This window comes from Crinia signifera, chromosome 5, assembly GCF_055691185.1.
Source record: "Crinia signifera chromosome 5, ASM5569118v1, whole genome shotgun sequence".
Lineage (NCBI taxonomy): Eukaryota > Metazoa > Chordata > Amphibia > Anura > Myobatrachidae > Crinia > Crinia signifera.
The window spans coordinates 171,788,193-171,813,100 of record NC_139221.1 but is presented as its reverse complement, the minus strand read 5'-3'; positions in this window follow the sequence as shown (position 1 = coordinate 171,813,100).

Genomic DNA, 24,908 nt, shown 5'->3' with positions numbered 1-24,908 from the left:
CGAATGCATGTGAATATACAAAGGTGCATTGCATTAAACAAGTCCACTGAGTGTCCCAAAATGGCCGGCCTGCCTGCTTTCATCCATCAATTGTTCTAAATTTTTCATTACCCAATGAGCTGAGGTGGAGTCTTAGCCAGTGGTACCATCAGGGAGGTGTGTAAAGCACTTTAGGCTAGACAGCCAATCAGCTGCCAGCTTTTATCTGTCAATCAAATACAGCAGCCAATCAGAAAGCTGCCCATTGATCAGCAGGCCCTTTATGACATCACAGACAGACCCTCAGAACTATCTGTGCATGTCTAATGGCGGGCTGTCAGTTGGGCGGGTGGGTGGCAGAGGGAGGGGATGTCTGTCTCGTTTCTCCTGAAAATTGCGCTTTTTCTGCGTTTACGGGAAAAGTTGAGGTCCGATGCGCAAAAGCGGGGTATCGTAGAAATCACCTTTTAAAGACGCACATTTCTGCCCCCCCCCCCAAAAAAAATGGGCATTTCAAATGAGAAATGAGTCCAATGAACAAAATAGTATGTAGTCCAATGAACAATAAGTATGTATTTCAGGGGTGAGTTAGCAGGTTATTGGGGAAGTAAGTCCTGATATTTTTGGAGGTTGCAGGGGCCACTACACCATTTAAAATAGGCAGGTTTTAGTATATGCAGTTAGGCCCTGTAGGATGATTTTAGCTAAAAAGTGCCCCAAACACTCAAATGGGCTTGTATCTGGGAAGGAAAAAAATGGGAAACATGACTTAGACACCAAATGATACACTGTTTGCCATGTTTCCAAATTTTTATGCACAGCGGTTACAGCATGAAGCGAATGCATGTGAATATACAAAGGTGCATTGCATTAAACAAGTCCAATGAGCGTCCCAAAATGGCCGGCCTGCCTGCTTTCATCCATCAATTGTTCTAAATTTTTCATTTCCCAACGAGCTGAGGTGGAGTCTTAGCCAGTGGTACCATCAGGGAGGTGTGCAAAGCACTTTAGGCTAGACTGCCAATCAGCTGCCATCTTCTATCTGTCAATCAAATACAGCAGCCAATCAGAAAGCTGCCCCTTAATCAGCAGGCCCTTTATGACATCACAGAAAGACCCTCAGAACTATCTGTGCATGTCTAATGGCTGGCTGTCAGTTGGGCGGGTGGGTGGCAGAGGGAGGGGATGTCTGTCTCGTTTCTCCTGAAAATTGCGTTTTTTCTGCGTTTACGGGAAAAGTTGAGGTCCGATGCGCAAAAGTGGGGTATCGTAGAAATCACCTTTTAAAGAAGCACATTTCTGGCCCCCCAAAAATGGGCATTTCAAATGAGAAATGAGTCCAATGAACAAAATAGGGTGAATAAGTATGTATTTCAGGGGTGAGTTAGCAGGTTATTGGGGAAGTAAGTCCTGATATTTTTGGAGGTTGCAGGGACCACTACACCATTCAAAATAGGCAGGGTTTAGCATATGCAGTTAGGCCCCGTAGGTTGATTTTAGCTAAAAAGTGCCCCAAACACTCAAACGGGCTTGTATCTGGGAAGGGAAAATATGGGAAACATGACTTAGACAGCAAATGATACACTGTTTGCCATGTTTCCAAATTTTTATGCACAGTGGTTACAGCATGAAGCGAATGCATGTGAATATACAAAGGTGCATTGCATTAAACAAGTCCAATGAGCGTCCCAAAATGGCCGGACTGCTGCTTTCATCCATCAATTGTTCTAAATTTTTCATTACCCAATGAGCTGAGGTGGAGTCTTAGCCAGTGGTACCATCAGGGAGGTGTGTAAAGCACTTTAGGCTAGACAGCCAATCAGCTGCCAGCTTCCATCTGTCAATCAAATACAGCAGCCAATCAGAAAGCTGCCCATTGATCAGCAGGCCCTTTATGACATCACAAACAGACCCTCAGAACTATCTGTGCATGTCTAATGGCTGGCTGTCAGTTGGGTGGGTGGGTGGCAGAGGGAGGGGATGTCTGTCTCGTTTCTCCTGAAAATTGCGCTTTTTCTGCGTTTACGGGAAAAGTTGAGGTCCGACGCGCAAAAGTGGGGTATCGTAGAAATCACCTTTTAAAGACGCACATTTCTGGCCCCCCAAAAATGGGCATTTCAAATGAGAAATGAGTCCAATGAACAAAATAGGGTTAATAGGTATGTATTTCAGGGGTGAGTTAGCAGGTTATTGGGGAAGTAAGTCCTGATATTTTTGGAGGTTGCAGGGGCCACTACACCATTCAAAATAGGCAGGCTTTAGCATATGCAGTTAGGCCCCGTAGGATGATTTTAGCTAAAAAGTGCCCCAAACACTCAAACGGGCTTGTATCTGGGAAGGGAAAATATGGGAAACATGACTTAGACAGCAAATGATACACTGTTTGCCATGTTTCCAAATTTTTATGCACAGTGGTTACAGCATGAAGCGAATGCATGTGAATATACAAAGGTGCATTGCATTAAACAAGTCCACTGAGTGTCCCAAAATGGCTGGCCTGCCTGCTTTCATCCATCAATTGTTCTAAATTTTTCATTACCCAATGAGCTGAGGTGGAGTCTTAGCCAGTGGTACCATCAGGGAGGTGTGTAAAGCACTTTAGGCTAGACAGCCAATCAGCTGCCAGCTTCTATCTGTCAATCAAATACAGCAGCCAATCAGAAAGCTGCCCATTGATCAGCAGGCCCTTTATGACATCACAGAAAGACCCTCAGAACTATCTGTGCATGTCTAATGGCTGGCTGTCAGTTGGGCGGGTGGGTGGCAGAGGGAGGGGATGTCTGTCTCGTTTCTCGCTAAAATTGCGGTTTTTCTGCGTTTACTGGAAAAGTTGAGGTCCGACGCGCAAGTGGGGTATCGTAGAAATCACCTTTTAAAGACGCACATTTCTGCCCAACCAAAAATGGGCATTTCAAATGAGAAATGAGTCCAATGAACAAAATAGGGTGAATAAGTATGTATTTCAGGGGTGAGTTAGCAGGTTATTGGGATAGTAAGTCCTGATATTTTTGGAGGTTGCAGGTGCCACTACACCATTCAAAATAGGCAGGGTTTAGCATATGCAGTTAGGCCCCGTAGGTTGATTTTAGCTAAAAAGTGCCCCAAACACTCAAACGGGCTTGTATCTGGGAAGGGAAAATATGGGAAACATGACTTAGACAGCAAATGATACACTGTTTGCCATGTTTCCAAATTTTTATGCACAGTGGTTACAGCATGAAGCGAATGCATGTGAATATACAAAGGTGCATTGCATTAAACAAGTCCAATGAGCGTCCCAAAATGGCCGGCCTGCCTGCTTTCATCCATCAATTGTTCTAAATTTTTCATTACCCAATGAGCTGAGGTGGAGTCTTAGCCAGTGGTACCATCAGGGAGGTGTGTAAAGCACTTTAGGCTAGACAGCCAATCAGCTGCCAGCTTCCATCTGTCAATCAAATACAGCAGCCAATCAGAAAGCTGCCCATTGATCAGCAGGCCCTTTATAACATCACAAACAGACCCTCAGAACTATCTGTGCATGTCTAATGGCTGGCTGTCAGTTGGGTGGGTGGGTGGCAGAGGGAGGGGATGTCTGTCTCGTTTCTCCTGAAAATTGCGCTTTTTCTGCGTTTACGGGAAAAGTTGAGGTCCGACGCGCAAAAGTGGGGTATCGTAGAAATCACCTTTAAAAGACGCACATTTCTGGCCCCCCAAAAATGGGCATTTCAAATGAGAAATGAGTCCAATGAACAAAATAATGTTAATAAGTATGTATTTCAGGGCTGAGTTAGCAGGTTATTGGGGAAGTAAGTCCTGATATTTTTGGAGGTTGCAGGGGCCACTACACCATTCAAAATAGGCAGGCTTTAGCATATGCAGTTAGGCCCCGTAGGATGATTTTAGCTAAAAAGTGCCCCAAACACTCAAACGGGCTTGTATCTGGGAAGGGAAAATATGGGAAACATGACTTAGACAGCAAATGATACACTGTTTGCCATGTTTCCAAATTGTTATGCACATTGGTTACAGCATGAAGCGAATGCATGTGAATATACAAAGGTGCATTGCATTAAACAAGTCCACTGAGTGTCCCAAAATGGCCGGCCTGCCTGCTTTCATCCATCAATTGTTCTAAATTTTTCATTACCCAATGATCTGAGGTGGAGTCTTAGCCAGTGGTACCATCAGGGAGGTGTGTAAAGCACTTTAGGCTAGACAGCCAATCAGCTGCCAGCTTCCATCTGTCAATCAAATACAGCAGCCAATCAGAAAGCTGCCCATTGATCAGCAGGCCCTTTATGACATCACAGAAAGACCCTCAGAACTATCTGTGCATGTCTAATGGCTGGCTGTCAGTTGGGCGGGTGGGTGGCAGAGGGAGGGGATGTCTGTCTCGTTTCTCCTTAAAATTGCGGTTTTTCTGCGTTTACGGGAAAAGTTGAGGTCCGACACGCAAAAGTGGGGTATCGTAGAAATCACCTTTTAAAGACGCACATTTCTGGCCCCCCAAAAATGGGCATTTCAAATAAGAAATGAGTCCAATGTACAAAATAGGGTGAATAAGTATGTATTTCAGAGGTGAGTTAGCAGGTTATTGGGGAAGTAAGTCCTGATATTTTTTGGAGGTTGCAGGGGCCACTACACCATTCAAAATAGGCAGGTTTTAGCATATGCAGTTAGGTCCCGTAGGATGATTTTAGCTAAAAAGTGCCCCAAACACTCAAACGGGCTTGCATCTGGGAAGGGAAAATATGGGAAACATGACTTAGACACCAAAAGATACACTAAATGCCATGTTTCCAAATTTTTATGCACAGTGGTTACAGCATGAAGCGAATGCATGTGAATATACAAAGGTGCATTGCATTAAACAAGTCCACTGAGTGTCCCAAAATTGCCGGCCTGCCTGCTTTCATCCATCAATTGTTCTAAATTTTTCATTACCCAATGAGCTGAGGTGGAGTCTTAGCCACTGGTACCATCAGGGAGGTGTGTAAAGCACTTTAGGCTAGACAGCCAATCAGCTGCCAGCTTCCATCTGTCAATCAAATACAGCAACCAATCAGAAAGCTCCCCATTGATCAGCAGGCCCTTTATGACATCACAGACAGACCCTCAGAACTATCTGTGCATGTCTAATGGCTGGCTGTCAGTTGGGCGGGTGGGTGGCAGAGAGAGGGGATGTCTGTCTCGTTTCTCCTGAAAATTGCAGTTTTTCTGCGTTTACGGGAAAAGTTGAGGTCCGACACGCAAAAGTGGGGTATCGTAGAAATCACCTTTTAAAGTCGCACATTTCCGGCCCCCCAAAAATGGGCATTTCAAATGAGAAATGAGTCCAATGAACAAAATAGGGTGAATAAGTATGTATTTCAGGGGTGAGTTAGCAGGTTATTGGGGAAGTAAGTCCTGATATTTTTGGAGGTTGCAGGGGCCACTACACCATTTAAAATAGGCAGGTTTTAGCATATGCAGTTAGGAACCGTAGGATGATTTTAGCTAAAAAGTGCCCCAAACACTCAAATGGGCTTGTATCTGGGAAGGAAAAAAATGGGAAACATGACTTAGACACCAAATGATACACTGTTTGCCATGTTTCCAATTTTTATGCACAGTGGTTACAGCATGAAGCGAATGCATGTGAATATACAAAGGTGCATTGCATTAAACAAGTCCAATGAGCGTCCCAAAATGGCCGGCCTGCCTGCTTCCATCCATTAATTGTTCTAAATTTTTCATTTCCCAACGAGCTGAGGTGGAGTCTTAGCCAGTGGTGCCATCAGGGAGGTGTGTAAAGCACTTTAGGCTAGACAGCCAATCAGCTGCCAGCTTCCATCTGTCAATCAAATACAGCAGCCAATCAGAAAGCTGCCCCTTGATCAGCAGGCCCTTTATGACATCACAGAAAGACCCTCAGAACTATCTGTGCATGTCTAATGGCTGGCTGTCAGTTGGGCGGGTGGGTGGCAGAGGGAGGGGATGTCTGTCTCGTTTCTCCTGAAAATTGCGTTTTTTCTGCGTTTACGGGAAAAGTTGAGGTCCGACGCGCAAAATTGGGGTATCGTAGAAATCACCTTTTAAAGACGCACATTTCTGGCCCCCCAAAAATGGGCATTTCAAATGAGAAATGAGTCCAATGAACAAAATAGGGTGAATAAGTATGTATTTCAGGGGTGAGTTAGCAGGTTATTGGGGAAGTAAGTCCTGATATTTTTGGAGGTTGCAGGGGCCACTACACCATTCAAAATAGGCAGGCTTTAGCATATGCAGTTAGGCCCCGTAGGATGATTTTAGCTAAAAAGTGCCCCAAACACTCAAACGGGCTTGTATCTGGGAAGGGAAAATATGGGAAACATGACTTAGACAGCAAATGATACACTGTTTGCCATGTTTCCAAATTTTTATGCACAGTGGTTACAGCATGAAGCGAATGCATGTGAATATACAAAGGTGCATTGCATTAAACAAGTCCACTGAGTGTCCCAAAATGGCTGGCCTGCCTGCATTCATCCATCAATTGTTCTAAATTTTTCATTACCCAATGAGCTGAGGTGGAGTCTTAGCCAGTGGTACCATCAGGGAGGTGTGTAAAGCACTTTAGGCTAGACAGCCAATCAGCTGCCAGCTTCCATCTGTCAATCAAATACAGCAGCCAATCAGAAAGCTGCCCATTGATCAGCAGGCCCTTTATGACATCACAGAAAGACCCTCAGAACTATCTGTGCATGTCTAATGGCTGGCTACAGTTGGGCGGGTGGGTGGCAGAGGGAGGGGATGTCTGTCTCGTTTCTCCCTAAAATTGCGTTTTTTCTGCGTTTACGGGAAAAGTTGAGGTCCGACGCGCAAAAGTGGGGTATCGTAGAAATCACCTTTTAAAGACGCACATTTCTGCCCCCCCCCCCCCAAAAATGGGCATTTCAAATGAGAAATGAGTCCAATGAACAAAATAGGGTGAATAAGTATGTATTTCAGGGGTGAGTTAGCAGGTTATTGGGGAAGTAAGTCCTGATATTTTTGGAGGTTGCAGGGGCCACTACACCATTCAAAATAGGCAGGGTTTAGCATATGCAGTTAGGCCCCGTAGGTTGATTTTAGCTAAAAAGTGCCCCAAACACTCAAACGGGCTTGTATCTGGGAAGGGAAAATATGGGAAACATGACTTAGACAGCAAATGATACACTGTTTGCCATGTTTCCAAATTTTTATGCACAGTGGTTACAGCATGAACCGAATGCATGTGAATATACAAAGGTGCATTGCATTAAACAAGTCCACTGAGTGTCCCAAAATGGCTGGCCTGCCTGCTTTCATCCATCAATTGTTCTAAATTTTTCATTACCCAATGAGCTGAGGTGGAGTCTTAGCCAGTGGTACCATCAGGGAGGTGTGTAAAGCACTTTAGGCTAGACAGCCAATCAGCTGCCAGCTTCCATCTGTCAATCAAATACAGCAGCCAATCAGAAAGCTGCCCATTGATCAGCAGGCCCTTTATGACATCACAGAAAGACCCTCAGAACTATCTGTGCATGTCTAATGGCTGGCTGTCAGTTGGGCGGGTGGGTGGCAGAGGGAGGGGATGTCTGTCTCGTTTCTCCCTAAAATTGCGGTTTTTCTGCGTTTACGGGAAAAGTTAAGGTCCGACGCGCAAAAGTGGGGTATCGTAGAAATCACCTTTTAAAGACGCACATTTCTGCCCCCCCAAAAATGGGCATTTCAAATGAGAAATGAGTCCAATGAACAAAATAGGGTGAATAAGTATGTATTTCAGGGGTGAGTAAGCAGGTTATTGGGGAAGTAAGTCCTGATATTTTTGGAGGTTGCAGGGGCCACTACACCATTCAAAATAGGCAGGCTTTAGCATATGCAGTTAGGCCCCGTAGGATGATTTTAGCTAAAAAGTGCCCCAAACACTCAAACGGGCTTGTATCTGGGAAGAGAAAATATGGGAAACATGACTTAGACAGCAAATGATACACTGTTTGCCATGTTTCCAAATTTTTATGCACAGTGGTTACAGCATGAAGCGAATGCATGTGAATATACAAAGGTGCATTGCATTTAACAATTCCACTGAGTGTCCCAAAATGGCCGGCCTGCCTGCTTTCATCCTTCAATTGTTCTAAATGTTTCATTACCCAATGAGCTGAGGTGGAGTCTTAGCCAGTGGTACCATCAGGGAGGTGTGTAAAGCACTTTAGGCTAGACAGCCAATCAGCTGCCAGCTTCCATCTGTCAATCAAATACAGCAGCCAATCAGAAAGCTGCCCATTGATCAGCAGGCCCTTTATGACATCACAGAAAGACCCTCAGAACTATCTGTGCATGTCTAATGGCTGGCTGTCAGTTGGGTGGGTGGGTGGCAGAGGGAGGGGATGTCTGTCTTGTTTCTCCTGAAAATTGCGGTTTTTCTGCGTTTACGGGAAAAGTTGAGGTCCGACACGCAAAAGTGGGGTATCGTAGAAATCACCTTTAAAGACGCACATTTCTGGCCCCCCAAAAATGGGCATTTCAAATAAGAAATGAGTCCAATGAACAAAATAGGGTGAATAACTATGTATTTCAGAGGTGAGTTAGCAGGTTATTGGGGAAGTAAGTCCTGATATTTTTGGAGGTTGCAGGGGCCACTACACCATTCAAAATAGGCAGGTTTTAGCATATGCAGTTAGGCCCCGTAGGATGATTTTAGCTAAAAAGTGCCCCAAACACTCAAACGGGCTTGCATCTGGGAAGGGAAAATATGGGAAACATGACTTAGACACCAAAAGATACACTATATGCCATGTTTCCAAATTTTTATGCACAGTGGTTACAGCATGAAGCGAATGCATGTGAATATACAAAGGAGCATTGCATTAAACAAGTCCACTGAGTGTCTCAAAATTGCCAGCCTGCCTGCTTTCATCCATCAATTGTTCTAAATTTTTCATTACCCAATGAGCTGAGGTGGAGTCTTAGCCACTGGTACCATCAGGGAGGTGTGTAAAGCACTTTAGGCTAGACAGCCAATCAGCTGCCAGCTTCCATCTGTCAATCAAATACAGCAACCAATCAGAAAGCTGCCCATTGATCAGCAGGCCCTTTATGACATCACAGAAAGACCCTCAGAACTATCTGTGCATGTCTAATGGCTGGCTGTCAGTTGGGCGGGTGGGTGGCAGAGGGAGGGGACGTCTGTCTCGTTTCTCCTGAAAATTGCAGTTTTTCTGCGTTTACGGGAAAAGTTGAGGTCCGACGCGCAAAAGTGGGGTATCGTAGAAATCACCTTTTAAAGTCGCACATTTCCAGCCCCCCAAAAATGGGCATTTCAAATGAGAAATGAGTCCAATGAACAAAATAGGGTGAATAAGTATGTATTTCAGGGGTGAGTTAGCAGGTTATTGGGGAAGTAAGTCCTGATATTTTTGGAGGTTGCAGGGGCCACTACACCATTTAAAATAGGCAGGTTTTAGCATATGCAGTTAGGCCCTGTAGGATGATTTTAGCTAAAAAGTGCCCCAAACACTCAAATGGGCTTGTATCTGGGAAGGGAAAAAATGGGAAACATGACTTAGACACCAAATGATACACTGTTTGCCATGTTTCCAAATTTTTATGCACAGCGGTTACAGCATGAAGCGAATGCATGTGAATATACAAAGGTGCATTTCATTAAACAAGTCCAATGAGCATCCCGAAATGGATGGCCTGCCTGCTTTCATCCATCAATTGTTCTAAATTTTTCATTTCCCAACGAGCTGAGGTGGAGTCTTAGCCAGTGGTACCATCAGGGAGGTGTGTTAAGCACTTTAGGCTAGACAGCCAATCAGCTGCCAGCTTCCATCTGTCAATCAAATACAGCAGCCAATCAGAAAGCTGCCCATTGATCAGCAGGCCCTTTATGACATCACAGAAAGACCCTCAGAACTATCTGTGCATGTCTAATGGCTGACTGTCAGTTGGGCGGGTGGGTGGCAGAGGGAGGGGATGTCTGTCTCGTTTCTCCCTAAAATTGCGTTTTTTCTGCGTTTACGGGAAAAGTTAAGGTCCGACGCGCAAAAGTGGGGTATCGTAGAAATCACCTTTTAAAGACGCACTTTTCCGCCCCCCCAAAAATGGGCATTTCAAATGAGAAATGAGTCCAATGAACAAAATAGGGTGAATAAGTATGTATTTCAGGGGTGAGTAAGCAGGTTATTGGGGAAGTAAGTCCTGATATTTTTGGAGGTTGCAGGGGCCACTACACCATTCAAAATAGGCAGGCTTTAGCATATGCAGTTAGGCCCCGTAGGATGATTTTAGCTAAAAAGTGCCCCAAACACTCAAACGGGCTTGTATCTGGGAAGGGAAAATATGGGAAACATGACTTAGACAGCAAATGATACACTGTTTGCCATGTTTCCAAATTTGTATGCACAGTGGTTACAGCATGAAGCGAATGCATGTGAATATACAAAGGTGCATTGCATTAAACAAGTCCACTGAGTGTCCCAAAATGGCCGGCCTGCCTGCTTTCATCCATCAATTGTTCTAAATTTTTCATTACCCAATGAGCTGAGGTGGAGTCTTAGCCAGTGGTACCATCAGGGAGGTGTGTAAAGCACTTTAGGCTAGACAGCCAATCAGCTGCCAGCTTCCATCTGTCAATCAAATACAGCAGCCAATCAGAAAGCTGCCCATTGATCAGCAGGCCCTTTATGACATCACAGAAAGACCCTCAGAACTATCTGTGCATGTCTAATGGCTGGCTGTCAGTTGGGTGGGTGGGTGGCAGAGGGAGGGGATGTCTGTCTTGTTTCTCCTAAAAATTGCGGTTTTTCTGCGTTTACGGGAAAAGTTGAGGTCCGACACGCAAAAGTGGGGTATCGTAGAAATCACCTTTTAAAGACGCACATTTCTTGCCCCCCAAAAATGGGCATTTCAAATAAGAAATGAGTCCAATGAACAAAATAGGGTGAATAACTATGTATTTCAGGGGTGAGTTAGCAGGTTATTGGGGAAGTAAGTCCTGATATTTTTGGAGGTTGCAGGGGCCACTACACCATTCAAAATAGGCAGGTTTTAGCATATACAGTTAGGCCCCGTAGGATGATTTTAGCTAAAAAGTGCCCCAAACACTCAAACGGGCTTGCATCTGGGAAGGGAAAATATGGGAAACATGACTTAGACACCAAAAGATACACTATATGCCATGTTTCCAAATTTTTATGCACAGCGGTTACAGCATGAAGCGAATGCATGTGAATATACAAAGGTTCATTGCATTAAACAAGTCCACTGAGCATCCCAAAATGGCCGGCCTGCCTGCTTTCATCCATCAATTGTTCTAAATTTTTCATTTCCCAACGAGCTGAGGTGGAGTCTTAGCCACTGGTATCATCAGGGAGGTGTGTAAAGCACTTTAGGCTAGACAGCCAATCAGCTGCCAGCTTCCATCTGTCAATCAAATACAGCAGCCAATCAGAAAGCTGCCCATTGATCAGCAGGCCCTTTATGACATCACAGACAGACCCTCAGAACTATCTGTGCATGTCTAATGGCGGGCTGTCAGTTGGGCGGGTGGGTGGCAGAGGGAGGGGATGTCTGTCTCGTTTCTCCTGAAAATTGCGCTTTTTCTGCGTTTACGGGAAAAGTTGAGGTCCGATGCGCAAAAGCGGGGTATCGTAGAAATCACCTTTTAAAGACGCACATTTCTGCCCCCCCCCCCAAAAAAAAAATGAGCACTAATGGCTGGCTGTCAGTTGGGTGGGTGGGTGGCAGAGGGAGGGGATGTCTGTCTTGTTTCTCCTAAAAATTGCGGTTTTTCTGCGTTTACGGGAAAAGTTGAGGTCCGACACGCAAAAGTGGGGTATCGTAGAAATCACCTTTTAAAGACGCACATTTCTTGCCCCCCAAAAATGGGCATTTCAAATAAGAAATGAGTCCAATGAACAAAATAGGGTGAATAACTATGTATTTCAGGGGTGAGTTAGCAGGTTATTGGGGAAGTAAGTCCTGATATTTTTGGAGGTTGCAGGGGCCACTACACCATTCAAAATAGGCAGGTTTTAGCATATGCAGTTAGGCCCCGTAGGATGATTTTAGCTAAAAAGTGCCCCAAACACTCAAACGGGCTTGCATCTGGGAAGGGAAAATATGGGAAACATGACTTAGACACCAAAAGATACACTATTTGCCATGTTTCCAAATTTTTATGCACAGCGGTTACAGCATGAAGCGAATGCATGTGAATATACAAAGGTTCATTGCATTAAACAAGTCCACTGAGCATCCCAAAATGGCCGGCCTGCCTGCTTTTATCCATCAATTGTTCTAAATTTTTCATTTCCCAACGAGCTGAGGTGGAGTCTTAGCCACTGGTATCATCAGGGAGGTGTGTAAAGCACTTTAGGCTAGACAGCCAATCAGCTGCCAGCTTCCATCTGTCAATCAAATACAGCAGCCAATCAGAAAGCTGCCCATTGATCAGCAGGCCCTTTATGACATCACAGACAGACCCTCAGAACTATCTGTGCATGTCTAATGGCGGGCTGTCAGTTGGGCGGGTGGGTGGCAGAGGGAGGGGATGTCTGTCTCGTTTCTCCTGAAAATTGCGCTTTTTCTGCGTTTACGGGAAAAGTTGAGGTCCGATGCGCAAATGCGGGGTATCGTAGAAATCACCTTTTAAAGACGCACATTTCTGCCCCCCCCCCCCCCCCCAAAAAATGGGCATTTCAAATGAGAAATGAGTCCAATGAACAAAATAGGGTGAATAAGTATGTATTTCAGGGGTGAGTTAGCAGGTTATTGGGGAAGTAAGTCCTGATATTTTTGGAGGTTGCAGGGGCCACTACACCATTCAAAATAGGCAGGCTTTAGCATATGCAGTTAGGCCCCGTAGGATGATTTTAGCTAAAAAGTGCCCCAAACACTCAAACGGGCTTGTATCTGGGAAGGGAAAATATGGGAAACATGACTTAGACAGCAAATGATACACTGTTTGCCATGTTTCCAAATTTTTATGCACAGTGGTTACAGCATGAAGCGAATGCATGTGAATATACAAAGGTGCATTGCATTAAACAAGTCCACTGAGTGTCCCAAAATGGCCGGCCTGCCTGCTTTCATCCATCAATTGTTCTAAATTTTTCATTACCCAATGAGCTGAGCTGGAGTCTTAGCCAGTGGTACCATCAGGGAGGTGTGTAAAGCACTTTAGGCTAGACAGCCAATCAGCTGCCAGCTTTTATCTGTCAATCAAATACAGCAGCCAATCAGAAAGCTGCCCATTGATCAGCAGGCCCTTTATGACATCACAAACAGACCCTCAGAACTATCTGTGCATGTCTAATGGCTGGCTGTCAGTTGGGTGGGTGGGTGGCAGAGGGAGGGGATGTCTGTCTCGTTTCTCCTGAAAATTGCGCTTTTTCTGCGTTTACGGGAAAAGTTGAGGTCCGACGCGCAAAAGTGGGGGTATCGTAGAAATCACCTTTTAAAGACGCACATTTCTCGCCCCCCAAAAATGGGCATTTCAAATGAGAAATGAGTCCAATGAACAAAATAGGGTTAAAAAGTATGTATTTCAGGGGTGAGTTTGCAGGTTATTGGGGAAGTAAGTCCTGATATTTTTGGAGGTTGCAGGGGCCACTACACCATTTAAAATAGGCAGGTTTTAGCATATGCAGTTAGGCCCTGTAGGATGATTTTAGCTAAAAAGTGCCCCAAACACTCAAATGGATTGTATCTGGGAAGGGAAAAAATGGGAACATGACTTAGACACCAAATGATACACTGTTTGCCATGTTTCCAAATTTTTATGCACAGCGGTTACAGCATGAAGCGAATGCATGTTAATATACAAAGGTGCATTTCATTAAACAAGTCCAATGAGCATCCCAAAATGGCCGGCCTGCCTGCCTGCTTTCATCCATCAATTGTTCTAAATTTTTCATTTCCCAACGAGCTGAGGTGGAGTCTTAGCCAGTGGTACCATCAGGGAGTTGTGTAAAGCACTTTAGGCTAGACAGCCAATCAGCTGCCAGCTTCCATCTGTCAATCAAATACAGCAGCCAATCAGAAAGCGTCCCATTGATCAGCAGGCCCTTTATGACATCACAAACAGACCCTCAGAACTATCTGTGCATGTCTAATGGCTGGCTGTCAGTTGGGCGGGTGGGTGGCAGAGGGAGGGGATGTCTGTCTCGTTTCTCCTGAAAATTGCGCTTTTTCTGCGTTTACGGGAAAAGTTGAGGTCCGACGCGCAAAAGTGGGGTATCGTAGAAATCACCTTTTAAAGACGCACATTTCTGGCCCCACAAAAATGGGCATTTCAAATGAGAAATGAGTCCAATGAACAAAATAGGATGAATAAGTATGTATTTCAGGGGTGAGTTAGCAGGTTATTGGTGAAGTAAGTCCTGATATTTTTGGAGGTTGCAGGGGCCACTACACCATTCAAAATAGGCAGGCTTTAGCATATGCAGTTAGGCCCTGTAGGATGATTTTAGCTAAAAAGTGCCCCAAACACTCAAACGGGCTTGCATCTGGGAAGGGAAAATATGGGAAACATGACTTAGACACCAAAAGATACACTAAATGCCTTGTTTCCAAATTTTTATGCACAGTGGTTACAGCATGAAGCGAATGCATGTGAATATACAAAGGTGCATTGCATTAAACAAGTCCACTGAGTGTCCCAAAATTGCCGGCCTGCCTGCATTCATCCATCAATTGTTCTAAATTTTTCATTACCCAATGAGCTGAGGTGGAGTCTTAGCCACTGGTACCATCAGGGAGGTGTGTAAAGCACTTTAGGCTAGACAGCCAATCAGCTGCCAGCTTCCATCTGTCAATCAAATACAGCAACCAATCAGAAAGCTGCCCATTAATCAGCAGGCCCTTTATGACATCACAGACAGACCCTCAGAACTATCTGTGCATGTCTAATTGCTGGTTGTCAGTTGGGCGGGTGGGTGGCAGAGGGAGGGGATGTCTGTCTCGTTTCTCCTGAAAATTGCAGTTTTTCTGCGTTTACGGGAAAAGTTGAGGTCCGACGCGCAAAAGTGGGGTATCGTAGAAATCACCTTTTAAAGTCGCACATTTCCGGCCCCCCAAAAATGGGCATTTCAAATGAGAAATGAGTCCAATGAACAAAATAGGGTGAATAAGTATGTATTTCAGGGGTGAGTTAGCAGGTTATTGGTGAAGTAAGTCCTGATATTTTTGGAGGTTGCAGGGGCCACTACACCATTCAAAATAGGCAGGCTTTAGCATATGCAGTTAGGCCCTGTAGAATGATTTTAGCTAAAAAGTGCCCCAAACACTCAAACGGGCTTGCATCTGGGAAGGGAAAATATGGGAAACATGACTTAGACACCAAAAGATACACTAAATGCCATGTTTCCAAATTTTTATGCACAGTGGTTACAGCATGAAGCGAATGCATGTGAATATACAAAGGTGCATTGCATTAAACAAGTCCACTGAGTGTCCCAAAATTGCCGGCCTGCCTGCATTCATCCATCAATTGTTCTAAATTTTTCATTACCCAATGAGCTGAGGTGGAGTCTTAGCCACTGGTACCATCAGGGAGGTGTGTAAAGCACTTTAGGCTAGACAGCCAATCAGCTGCCAGCTTCCATCTGTCAATCAAATACAGCAGCCAATCAGAAAGCTGCCCATTGATCAGCAGGCCCTTTATGACATCACAAACAGACCCTCAGAACTATCTGTGCATGTCTAATGGCTGGCTGTCAGTTGGGCGGGTTGGTGGCAGAGGGAGGGGATGTCTGTCTCGTTTCTCCTGAAAATTGCGCTTTTTCTGCGTTTACGGGAAAAGTTGAGGTCCGACGCGCCAAAGTGGGGTATCGTAGAAATCACCTTTTAAAGACGCACATTTCTGGCCCCCCAAAAATTGGCATTTCAAATGAGAAATGAGTCCAATGAACAAAATAGGATGAATAAGTATGTATTTCAGGGGTGAGTTAGCAGGTTATTGGTGAAGTAAGTCCTGATATTTTTGGAGGTTGCAGGGGCCACTACACCATTCAAAATAGGCAGGCTTTAGCATATGCAGTTAGGCCCCGTAGGATGATTTTAGCTAAAAAGTGCCCCAAACACTCAAACGGGCTTGCATCTGGGAAGGGAAAATATGGGAAACATGACTTAGACACCAAAAGATACACTAAATGCCATGTTTCCAAATTTTTATGCACAGTGGTTACAGCATGAAGCGAATGCATGTGAATATACAAAGGTGCATTGCATTAAACAAGTCCACTGAGTGTCCCAAAATTGCCGGCCTGCCTGCATTCATCCATCAATTGTTCTAAATTTTTCATTACCCAATGAGCTGAGGTGGAGTCTTAGCCACTGGTACCATCAGGGAGGTGTGTAAAGCACTTTAGGCTAGACAGCCAATCAGCTGCCAGCTTCCATCTGTCAATCAAATACAGCAACCAATCAGAAAGCTGCCCATTGATCAGCAGGCCCTTTATGACATCACAGACAGACCCTCAGAACTATCTGTGCATGTCTAATGGCGGGCTGTCAGTTGGGCGGGTGGGTGGCAGAGGGAGGGGATGTCTGTCTCGTTTCTCCTGAAAATTGCGCTTTTTCTGCGTTTACGGGAAAAGTCAAGGTCCGACACGCAAAAGTGGGGTATCGTAGAAATCACCTTTTAAAGACGCACATTTCTGGCCCCCCCAAAAATGGGCATTTCAAATGAGAAATGAGTCCAATGAACAAAATAGGGTGAATAAGTATGTATTTCAGGGGTGAGTTAGCAGGTTATTGGGGAAGTAAGTCCTGATATTTTTGGAGGTTGCAGGGGCCATTACACCATTCAAAATAGGCAGGGTTTAGCATATGCAGTTAGGCCCCGTAGGTTGATTTTAGCTAAAAAGTGCCCCAAACACTCAAACGGGCTTGTATCTGGGAAGGGAAAATATGGGAAACATGACTTAGACAGCAAATGATACACTGTTTGCCATGTTTCCAAATTTTTATGCACAGTGGTTACAGCATGAAGCGAATGCATGTGAATATACAAAGGTGCATTGCATTAAACAAGTCCAATGAGCGTCCCAAAATGGCCGGCCTGCCTGCTTTCATCCATCAATTGTTCTACATTTTTCATTACCCAATGAGCTGAGGTGGAGTCTTAGCCAGTGGTACCATCAGGGAGGTGTGTAAAGCACTTTAGGCTAGACAGCCAATCAGCTGCCAGCTTCCATCTGTCAATCAAATACAGCAGCCAATCAGAAAGCTGCCCATTGATCAGCAGGCCCTTTATGACATCACAGACAGACCCTCAGAACTATCTGTGCATGTCTAATGGCGGGCTGTCAGTTGGGAGGGTGGGTGGCAGAGGGAGGGGATGTCTGTCTCGTTTCTCCTGAAAATTGCGCTTTTTCTGCGTTTACGGGAAAAGTCGAGGTCCGACGCGCAAAAGTGGGGTATCGTAGAAATCACCTTTTAAAGACGCACATTTCTGCCCCCCCCAAAATGGGCATTTCAAATGAGAAATGAGTCCAATGAACAAAATAGGGTGAATAAGTATGTATTTCAGGGGTGAGTTAGCAGGTTATTGGGGAAGTAAGTCCTGATATTTTTGGAGGTTGCAGCGGCCACTACACCATTCAAAATAGGCATGCTTTAGCATATGCAGTTAGGCCCCGTAGGATGATTTTAGCTAAAAAGTGCCCCAAACACTCAAACGGGCTTGTATCTGGGAAGGGAAAATATGGGAAACATGACTTAGACAGCAAATGATACACTATATGCCATGTTTCCAAATTTTTATGCACAGTGGTTACAGCATGAAGCGAATGCATGTGAATATACAAAGGTGCATTGCATTAAACATGTCCACTGAGTGTCCCAAAATGGCCGGCCTGCCTGCTTTCATCCATCAATTGTTCTAAATTTTTCATTACCCAATGAGCTGAGGTGGAGTCTTAGCCACTGGTACCATCAGGGAGGTGTGTAAAGCACTTTAGGCTAGACAGCCAATCAGCTGCCAGCTTCCATCTGTCAATCAAATACAGCAACCAATCAGAAAGCTGCCCATTGATCAGCAGGCCCTTTATGACATCACAGACAGACCCTCAGAACTATCTGTGCATGTCTAATTGCTGGTTGTCAGTTGGGCGGGTGGGTGGCAGAGGGAGGGGATGTCTGTCTCGTTTCTCCTGAAAATTGCAGTTTTTCTGCGTTTACGGGAAAAGTTGAGGTCCGACGCGCAAAAGTGGGGTATCGTAGAAATCACCTTTTAAAGTCGCACATTTCCGGCCCCCCAAAAATGGGCATTTCAAATGAGAAATGAGTCCAATGAACAAAATAGGGTGAATAAGTATGTATTTCAGGGGTGAGTTAGCAGGTTATTGGTGAAGTAAGTCCTGATATTTTTGGAGGTTGCAGGGGCCACTACACCATTCAAAATAGGCAGGCTTTAGCATATGCAGTTAGGCCCTGTAGGATGATTTTAGCTAAAAAGTGCCCCAAACACTCAAACGGGCTTGCATCTGGGAAGGGAAAATATGGGAAACATGACTTAGACACCAAAAGATACACTAAATGCCATGTTTCCAAATTTTTATGCACAGTGGTTACAGCATGAAGCGAATGCATGTGAATATACAAAGGTGCATTGCATTAAACAAGTCCACTGAGTGTCCCAAAATTGCCGGCCTGCCTGCATTCATCCATCAATTGTTCTAAATTTTTCATTACCCAACGAGCTGAGGTGGAGTCTTAGCCACTGGTACCATCAGGGAGGTGTGTAAAGCACTTTAGGCTAGACAGCCAATCAGCTGCCAGCTTCCATCTGTCAATCAAATACAGCAACCAATCAGAAAGCTGCCCATTGATCAGCAGGCCCTTTATGACATCACAGACAGACCCTCAGAACTATCTGTGCATGTCTAATTGCTGGTTGTCAGTTGGGTGGGTGGGTGGCAGAGGGAGGGGATGTCTGTCTCGTTTCTCCTGAAAATTGCAGTTTTTCTGCGTTTACGGGAAAAGTTGAGGTCCGACGCGCAAAAGTGGGGTATCGTAGAAATCACCTTTTAAAGTTGCACATTTCCGGCCCCCCAAAAATGGGCATTTCAAATGAGAAATGAGTCCAATGAACAAAATAGGGTGAATAAGTATGTATTTCAGGGGTGATTTAGCAGGTTATTGGGGAAGTAAGTCCTGATATTTTTGGAGGTTGCAGGGGCCACTACACCATTTAAAATCGGCAGGTTTTAGCATATGCAGTTAGGCCCTGTAGGATGATTTTAGCTAAAAAGTGCCCCAAACACTCAAATAGGCTTGTATCTGGGAAGGGAAAAAATGGGAAACATGACTTAGACACCAAATGATACACTGTTTGCCATGTTTCCAAATTTTTATGCACAGCGGTTACAGCATGAAGCGAATGCATGTGAATATACAAAGGTGCATTGCATTAAACAAGTCCAATGAGCGTCCCAAAATGGCCGGCCTGCCTGCTTTCATCCATCAATTGTTCTAAATTTTTCATTTCCCAACGAGCTGAGGTGGTGTCTTAGCCAGTTGTACCATCAGGGAGGTGTGTAAAGCACTTTAGGCTAGACAGCCAATCAGCTGCCAGCTTCTATCTGTCAATCAAATACAGCAGCCAATCAGAAAGCTGCCCCTTAATCAGCAGGCCCTTTATGACATCACAGAAAGACCCTCAGAACTATCTGTGCATGTCTAATGGCTGGCTGTCAGTTGGGCGGGTGGGTGGCAGAGGGAGGGGATGTCTGTCTCGTTTCTCCTGAAAATTGTGTTTTTTCTGCGTTTACGGGAAAAGTTGAGGTCCGACGCGCAAAAGTGGGGTATCGTAGAAATCACCTTTTAAAGACGCACATTTCTGCCCCCCCAAAAATGGGCATTTCAAATGAGAAATGAGTCCAATGAACAAAATAGGGTGAATAAGTATGTATTTCAGGGGTGAGTTAGCAGGTTATTGGGGAAGTAAGTCCTGATATTTTTGGAGGTTGCAGGGGCCACTACACCATTCAAAATAGGCAGGGTTTAGCATATGCAGTTAGGCCCCGTAGGTTGATTTTAGCTAAAAAGTGCCCCAAACACTCAAACGGGCTTGTATCTGGGAAGGGAAAAAATGGGAAACATGACTTAGACAGCAAATGATACACTGTTTGCCATGTTTCCAAATTTTTATGCACAGTGGTTACAGCATGAAGCGAATGCATGTGAATATACAAAGGTGCATTGCATTAAACAAGTCCAATGAGCGTCCCAAAATGGCCGGCCTGCCTGCTTTCATCCATCAATTGTTCTAAATTTTTCATTACCCAATGAGCTGAGGTGGAGTCTTAGCCAGTGGTACCATCAGGGAGGTGTGTAAAGCACTTTAGGCTAGACAGCCAATCAGCTGCCAGCTTCCATCTGTCAATCAAATACAGCAGCCAATCAGAAAGCTGCCCATTGATCAGAAGGCCCTTTATGACATCACAGACAGACCCTCAGAACTATCTGTGCATGTCTAATGGCGGGCTGTCAGTTGGGCGGGTGGGTGGCAGAGGGAGGGGATGTCTGTCTCGTTTCTCCTGAAAATTGCGCTTTTTCTGCGTTTACGGGAAAAGTCGAGGTCCGACGCGCAAAAGTGGGGTATCGTAGAAATCACCTTTTAAAGACGCACATTTCTGGCCCCCCAAAAATGGGCATTTCAAATGAGAAATGAGTCCAATGAACAAAATAGGGTGAATAAGTATGTATTTCAGGGGTGAGTTAGCAGGTTATTGGGGAAGTAAGTCCTGATATTTTTGGAGGTTGCAGGGGCCACTACACCATTCAAAATAGGCAGGGTTTAGCATATGCAGTTAGGCCCCGTAGGTTGATTTTAGCTAAAAAGTGCCCCAAACACTCAAACGGGCTTGTATCTGGGAAGGGAAAATATGGGAAACATGACTTAGACAGCAAATGATACACTGTTTGCCATGTTTCCAAATTTTTATGCACAGTGGTTACAGCATGAAGCGAATGCATGTGAATATACAAAGGTGCATTGCATTAAACAAGTCCAATGAGCGTCCCAAAATGGCCGGCCTGCCTGCTTTCATCCATCAATTGTTCTACATTTTTCATTACCCAATGAGCTGAGGTGGAGTCTTAGCCAGTGGTACCATCAGGGAGGTGTGTAAAGCACTTTAGGCTAGACAGCCAATCAGCTGCCAGCTTCCATCTGTCAATCAAATACAGCAGCCAATCAGAAAGCTGCCCATTGATCAGAAGGCCCTTTATGACATCACAGACAGACCCTCAGAACTATCTGTGCATGTCTAATGGAGGGCTGTCAGTTGGGCGGGTGGGTGGCAGAGGGAGGGGATGTCTGTCTCGTTTCTCCTGAAAATTGCGCTTTTTCTGCGTTTACGGGAAAAGTCGAGGTCCGACGCGCAAAAGTGGGGTATCGTAGAAATCACCTTTTAAAGACGCACATTTCTGGCCCCCCCAAAATGGGCATTTCAAATGAGAAATGAGTCCAATGAACAAAATAGGGTGAATAAGTATGTATTTCAGGGGTGAGTTAGCAGGTTATTGGGGAAGTAAGTCCTGATATTTTTGGAGGTTGCAGCGGCCACTACACCATTCAAAATAGGCATGCTTTAGCATATGCAGTTAGGCCCCGTAGGATGATTTTAGCTAAAAAGTGCCCCAAACACTCAAACGGGCTTGTATCTGGGAAGGGAAAATATGGGAAACATGACTTAGACAGCAAATGATACACTATATGCCATGTTTCCAAATTTGTATGCACAGTGGTTACAGCATGAAGCGAATGCATGTGAATATACAAAGGTGCATTGCATTAAACAAGTCCACTAAGTGTCCCAAAATGGCCGGCCTGCCTGCTTTCATCCATCAATTGTTCTAAATTTTTCATTTCCCAATGAGCTGAGGTGGAGTCTTAGCCAGTGGTACCATCAGGGAGGTGTGTAAAGCACTTTAGGCTAGACAGCCAATCAGCTGCCAGCTTCCATCTGTCAATCAAATACAGCAGCCAATCAGAAAGCTGCCCATTGATCAGCAGGCCCTTTATGACATCACAAACAGACCCTCAGAACTATCTGTGCATGTCTAATGGCTGGCTGTCAGTTGGGCGGGTGGGTGGCAGAGGGAGGGGATGTCTGTCTCGTTTCTCCTGAAAATTGCGCTTTTTCTGCGTTTACGGGAAAAGTTGAGGTCCGACGCACCAAAGTGGGGTATCGTAGAAATCACCTTTTTAAGACGCACATTTCTGGCCCCCCAAAAATTGGCATTTCAAATGAGAAATGAGTCCAATGAACAAAATAGGATGAATAAGTATGTATTTCAGGGGTGAGTTAGCAGGTTATTGGTGAAGTAAGTCCTGATATTTTTGGAGGTTGCAGGGGCCACTACACCATTCAAAATAGGCAGGCTTTAGCATATGCAGTTAGGCCCGTAGGATGATTTTAGCTAAAAAGTGCCCCAAACACTCAAACGGGCTTGCATCTGGGAAGGGAAAATATGGGAAACATGACTTAGACACCAAAAGATACACTAAATGCCATGTTTCCAAATTTTTATGCACAGTGGTTACAGCATGAAGCGAATGCATGTGAATATACAAAGGTGCATTGCATTAAACAAGTCCACTGAGTGTCCCAAAATTGCCGGCCTGCCTGCATTCATCCATCAATTGTTCTAAATTTTTCATTACCCAATGAGCTGAGGTGGAGTCTTAGCCACTGGTACCATCAGGGAGGTGTGTAAAGCACTTTAGGCTAGACAGCCAATCAGCTGCCAGCTTCCATCTGTCAATCAAATACAGCAACCAATCAGAAAGCTGCCCATTGATCAGCAGGCCCTTTATGACATCACAGACAGACCCTCAGAACTATCTGTGCATGTCTAATTGCTGCCTGTCAGTTGGGCGGGTGGGTGGCAGAGGGAGGGGATGTCTGTCTCGTTTCTCCTGAAAATTGCAATTTTTCTGCGTTTACGGGAAAAGTCGAGGTCCGACGCGCAAAAGTGGGGTATCGTAGAAATCACCTTTTAAAGACGCACATTTCTGGCCCCCCAAAAATGGGCATTTCAAATGAGAAATGAGTCCAATGAACAAAATAGGGTGAATAAGTATGTATTTCAGGGGTGAGTTAGCAGGTTATTGGGGAAGTAAGTCCTGATATTTTTGGAGGTTGCAGGGGCCACTACACCATTCAAAATAGGCAGGGTTTAGCATATGCAGTTAGGCCCCGTAGGTTGATTTTAGCTAAAAAGTGCCCCAAACACTCAAACGGGCTTGTATCTGGGAAGGGAAAATATGGGAAACATGACTTAGACAGCAAATGATACACTGTTTGCCATGTTTCCAAATTTTTATGCACAGTGGTTACAGCATGAAGCGAATGCATGTGAATATACAAAGGTGCATTGCATTAAACAAGTCCAATGAGCGTCCCAAAATGGCCGGCCTGCCTGCTTTGATCCATCAATTGTTCTAAATTTTTCATTACCCAATGAGCTGAGGTGGAGTCTTAGCCAGTGGTACCATCAGGGAGGTGTGTAAAGCACTTTAGGCTAGACAGCCAATCAGCTGCCAGCTTCCATCTGTCAATCAAATACAGCAGCCAATCAGAAAGCTGCCCATTGATCAGCAGGCCCTTTATGACATCACAGACAGACCCTCAGAACTATCTGTGCATGTCTAATGGCGGGCTGTCAGTTGGGCGGGCGGGCGGGTGGCAGAGGGAGGGGATGTCTGTCTCGTTTCTCCTGAAAATTGCGCTTTTTCTGCGTTTACGGGAAAAGTCGAGGTCCGACGCGCAAAAGTGGGGTATCGTAGAAATCACCTTTTAAAGACGCACATTTCTGCCCCCCCCCCAAAATGGGCATTTCAAATGAGAAATGAGTCCAATGAACAAAATAGGGTGAATAAGTATGTATTTCAGGGGTGAGTTAGCAGGTTATTGGGGAAGTAAGTCCTGATATTTTTGGAGGTTGCAGCGGCCACTACACCATTCAAAATAGGCACGCTTTAGCATATGCAGTTAGGCCCCGTAGGATGATTTTAGCTAAAAAGTGCCCCAAACACTCAAACGGGCTTGTATCTGGGAAGGGAAAATATGGGAAACATGACTTAGACAGCAAATGATACACTGTTTGCCATGTTTCCAAATTTTTATGCACAGTGGTTACAGCATGAAGCGAATGCATGTGAATATACAAAGGTGCATTGCATTAAACAAGTCCACTGAGTGTCCCAAAATGGCCGGCCTGCCTGCTTTCATCCATCAATTGTTCTAAATTTTTCATTACCCAATGAGCTGAGGTGGAGTCTTAGCCAGTGGTACCATCAGGGAGGTGTGTAAAGCACTTTAGGCTAGACAGCCAATCAGCTGCCAGCTTCCATCTGTCAATCAAATACAGCAGCCAATCAGAAAGCTGCCCATTGATCAGCAGGCCCTTTATGACATCACAAACAGACCCTCAGAACTATCTGTGCATGTCTAATGGCTGGCTGTCAGTTGGGCGGGTGGGTGGCAGAGGGAGGGGATGTCTGTCTCGTTTCTCCTGAAAATTGCGCTTTTTCTGCGTTTACGGGAAAAGTTGAGGTCCGACGCGCCAAAGTGGGGTATCGTAGAAATCACCTTTTAAAGACGCACATTTCTGGCCCCCCAAAAATTGGCATTTCAAATGAGAAATGAGTCCAATGAACAAAATAGGATGAATAAGTATGTATTTCAGGGGTGAGTTAGCAGGTTATTGGTGAAGTAAGTCCTGATATTTTTGGAGGTTGCAGGGGCCACTACACCATTCAAAATAGGCAGGCTTTAGCATATGCAGTTAGGCCCCGTAGGATGATTTTAGCTAAAAAGTGCCCCAAACACTCAAACGGGCTTGCATCTGGGAAGGGAAAATATGGGAAACATGACTTAGACACCAAAAGATACACTAAATGCCATGTTTCCAAATTTTTATGCACAGTGGTTACAGCATGAAGC